This window comes from Rhinolophus hipposideros, assembly GCF_964194185.1.
Source record: "Rhinolophus hipposideros genome assembly, chromosome: 24".
In the NCBI taxonomy this organism is placed as follows: domain Eukaryota; kingdom Metazoa; phylum Chordata; class Mammalia; order Chiroptera; family Rhinolophidae; genus Rhinolophus; species Rhinolophus hipposideros.
This window is the reverse complement of record NC_138070.1, coordinates 37,512,668-37,517,050: the sequence shown is the minus strand read 5'-3', so window position 1 is coordinate 37,517,050 and position 4,383 is coordinate 37,512,668. Positions and strand designations below refer to the sequence as shown.

General features: G+C 43.4%; 1 pseudogene across 1 annotated transcript; it reads left to right on the top strand.

Moving 5' to 3' along the window:
- The first annotated feature begins 393 nt into the window (after positions 1 to 393).
- Positions 394 to 2,626, top strand: LOC308492339 (eukaryotic translation initiation factor 4B-like; annotated as a pseudogene). The gene is made up of 2 exons: positions 394 to 421; positions 790 to 2,626. The product of its transcript is annotated as a eukaryotic translation initiation factor 4B-like (transcript).
- Positions 2,627 to 4,383: the final 1,757 nt, after the last annotated feature.

Genomic DNA, 4,383 nt, shown 5'->3' with positions numbered 1-4,383 from the left:
TCTTTTTTCCACAGGTCCCTCCCCTTTGCTGGAACTAGTTGGGCTGCAAATCTGTCTGGGAAACCATAGTTCTCAGAACTCTAAATATTCTGTTTTTTTGATCTGACACTGCTACTGTTCCGATTCTAGCACTGGGCGGGGGGAAATGGGGTGTGTGCTCTGGCAGGTTGGGGGGGGGCATGGCTACTGTCAGTGCCTAAGGCTTCAGTTCTCTGTGGCAGTGAGGGCTTAAAGCACAGTTTTCAGCTTTCTTCCCTCAGTCTTTGCTCCGAGTCCTCTGCCGTGAGCGCTGGATTCAGCCATGTTATATGCTGTCCCTTCAGCCCTGTGGGCCATCAACGGTGCCATAGTAGTCTGAGTTCTTTCCTCTCTCACAGCTGAGGTAGTTCCGCGATGCAACAAGCTCCCAGCACTGAGCTAGGTCTGTGTCCTTTGCCTGCGTGGCCCCGTCTCCACACTTCTCCCTTTTCTCTCCCACTGCTCACATAATTCGCCCACCTTTAGATGAATTCAGTAGTGATCCTCTTCATCTTGCCTGTCTGCTATGCAGGGAGTTCTTTGTGGAGTTATAGTTGTTCAACATGTTGAGTTATAGTTGTTCAATATGTTGTAAATTCTAGGGAAGATTTCCAGAGGCTCACCTTATGCTGCCATTTTGATGATGTCCACATTGACCCTTTAATTAGATCATCTATGGAAAGTTCACACAACTTGGGTCTTGATTTGAGATGCATATCTGCTAATACCAAAACTTAAGCTGACTCATTCTCCTTCTCTCCAAACCTGCAGCCTCAGCAAAAAAGAAGAATAAGAAGGGGAAGACTATCTCCCTAATAGACTTTCTGGATGAGGATGGAGCGACTGGTGGAGGAAGATCCTATGTCTCCAAACCAGTCAGCTGGGCTGATGAAACAGATGACCTGGAAGGAGATGTTTCAACTACTTGTCACAGTAATGATGATGATGTGTGTAGGGCACCTCCAAATGACCGTTTCATTCTGCCCACTGTTCCACAGGCTGCTCGTGAACCCAATATTGACAGGAACTATCATTCCAAATAATCACCCTTCTTTTCTAGGGAACCTGCCCTATGATGTGACAGAAGGCTCCATTAAAGAATTCTTTAGAGGATTAAATATCAGTGCAGTGCATTCGCCAGGTGAATCCAGCAATCCAGAGAGGTTGAAAGGTTTTTGTTATGTTGAGTTTGACGATGTGGATTTCTTGTTCAATGCCCTCAGCCTCAGTGCAGAGTCTCTAGGTAATAGAATTCAAGTGGACATCGCTGATCAAGCACAGGGAAAAGACAGGGATGATCATTCTTTTGGCCAAGATAGAAATCTGGATTCTGATAAAACAGATACAGACTGGAGGGCCCGTCCTGCCACAGACAGCTTTGATGACTTGTCACCTAGAAGAGGGGATGATAGCTTTAGTGGCAAGTATCAAGATCCTTATGAGTCAGACCGATACCGTGATGGGTATTGGGATAGTTACCATGAGGGTCCATGCAGGGATATGGATTGATACGGGGACCATGATCGCTATGATGACAGTGACAGAAGAGACTATGATAGAGTCTATGATTTCAGGATAGGCAGTGGCAGAAGAGCATTTGGTAGTGGGTTTCAGAAAGATGATGACTAGAGAGGAGGTGGGGACTGCTGTGAAGACAGACGTGACAGACATGATGATCGGTCATGGAGCACCAGAGATGATTACTCTCTGGATGATTACAGGTGTGATGATAGTGGTCCCCCTCAAAGACCCAAACAGAATTGAAAGCCTCGGAGCACTCCTAAAGAAGATGATTCCTCTGCTAGCATCTCCTAGTCCAGTCAAGCAGCCTCAATCTTTGGAGTGGCAAAGCCTGTTGACACAGCTTCTAGAGAATAAGAAGTAGAGAAATGGCTACAGAAGGAACAGGAGAAATTTCAGCATCAGCTGGATGAGCCAAAACTAGAACGACAGCCTTCCGAGAAAAACCCAAGCTGGCGAGGTGAAGAAACTCTGGGACGTGAAGTGTCATGGACAGGAAGCAAATCACAGACTGGGACCAAAGTCACCTCCGGCAGAAGGAAGTCAGATCAGGATGCGTGAAGGAGACAGAGTGAGAAGTCTCTAGAAAATGAAACACTCAATAAGGAAGAAGAGTCTCACTCTCCAACTTCTAAGCCTCCCAAACCTGAACAGCCTCTGAAGGTAATGCCAGCTCCTCCACTAAAGGAGAATGCTTAGGTGAAGTGAAGTTCTAACCCTCCTGCTGGATCTCAGAGCTCAGACACAGAGTAGCAATCCCTGACGAGTGGTGGCAGGAAAGCAGTTCCAGCTCAACCATCAGAAGAAGGACCAGGAAGGAAAGCAGATGAAACTAAAGTGGATGGGGTGAGTGTTCCAAAAGGCCAAAAATGAGAACTCCAGCCATAGGCCAGGAGATGGAGGGAACAATGACCACTGGAAGGAGTCAGATAAGAAAGATGGTAAAAAGGATAAAGACTCCGGATCTACACCATAGCCAAAGAAACCTGAAGAAAATCCAGCTTCCAATTTCACTTCTGCAAGCAAGTATGCTGCTCTCTCCATTGATTGTGAAGATGAAAACGAGGGAGAAGATTACACAGAATAGACCTCTACATGCTATGCTTTCTCTGAGTCTCCACCCTGGAACATTTGAGAGCAAATCAAACTGCTATCCAGAAAGAACAAAATAAAACTCACCATCTCCTGAAGACCTTCCTTAAATAACAAACAAACAAAACTGAAATGAAATGAAATTCTTTAGTATGCTGCTGCTGCCTTTAAAGTATTGAAACTAACTGGAGAATCACCAAGGTAGCCAGAGAGAAAGAGACATATTTTAACAGAAAAGTTGTGCATTTCTTTGACACATGTGATTGCCTGTGTGATTAGTACCTAGGGGCCTCCATTTAGCAAAGTGGCAATGACGGTGATGCAATGTCTGGATTCTGGTTGGGCAGTAGGGCAAGTACAATGAAGAGTGAGATTTCCACCTTTAATTCTTATTGTCCTAATGTGGCATACATGAATCCTCAAACGTTATCTGAATCAATTCTCCATCCTTGGTTGTTTTTGTCTCCAGGAAGCTGCCAGCCCCTTATATTTAATTCTGAGTTACAGGGGCCAGCCTAGGGGGAATTCCTTCATTTTTATCCACCAGGGGTGTAGCCAGGAATGAGTCTACAGGCAACTAAAGAATAGGACTGCTTGGTGACCAAAATAAGTGAGAAAATTATGGTTTGAAAAGGAGCTTTGGGGAGGTGATGAATTATTTTGCAGCAGTAATAGGGGAAAATGGTATGACCTCCAATAAACACATGAATGGTTACTTCCTGGAACAGGAAGCACTTTAGGGGTTGTGGGAATTCCCAAGCCTCTTATGTGTCCTGGTTTTACCCTTTCTTAAACACTGTCCTTTCTTTTTTTTTTTTTTTTTTTTTTTTTTTTTTTTTTATTGATTTTATTGGAGTGACAATTGTTAGTAAATTTACATAGATTTCAGGTGTACAATTCTGTATTACATCGTCTATAAATCCCATTGTGTGTTCACCACCCAGAGTCAGTTCTCCTTCCATCACCATATATTTGATCCCCTTTACCCTCATCACCCACCCCCCACCCCCTTACCCTCTGGTAACCACTAAATTATTGTCTGTGTCTATGAGTTAACACTGTCCTTTCTGAAATTTCAAATATATCTATATTCTGTTGAAATCTTGAGGCTTTAAAAATTTAGACTCTGGTTGTCATCTTAAGTTCCTGATGCTACTCTTTCCTGTTACCTCCCAAAAAGCAGCTTCTGTTTAAACTACATACTCAATCTAGCATTTTGTGTCAGCCTCTGGGAGCTGCCAAATGAGGAACCACTGCTTTCCTCAAGCAAATTTTGGCTTCTTCATATCTTTTGACTCCTAGTCTCCTGCTCCTGCTTCTTTGATGCCTTTTACACCTCAGAGAACCCCAGAATTAATGATCTTAGGTGAGTGAGGGTGGATAAATAAAGACAGTTAAATTGGGAGACTTTCTTATGACCTTGATTGGGGTTTTAGTTTTTTTTTTTTTCTTTTTTTTTTTACAAATTTCCTTTTCTCCAGTGAAATCCCACACCAATGTATTCATAATGTGGCCTACACCAATGTGTGGTTTTGTTTTGGTTTTTCAGCTTCCCTTGAGAAAATAAATGATAATGGAGAGAACTATTTAACAAGGTCCTGGTATTTCTTGCAACACAATAGCTTAACTTGCCTGCTTTTATGTGCACCTTTGTACTGTCAGCTCAGGAGATGGTATCCTTATGGGCAATATTGGTACCTACAGAGAAATGACACCTTGGTCTCTTGTTTGTAAGCCCTCTCCCATTGTCCT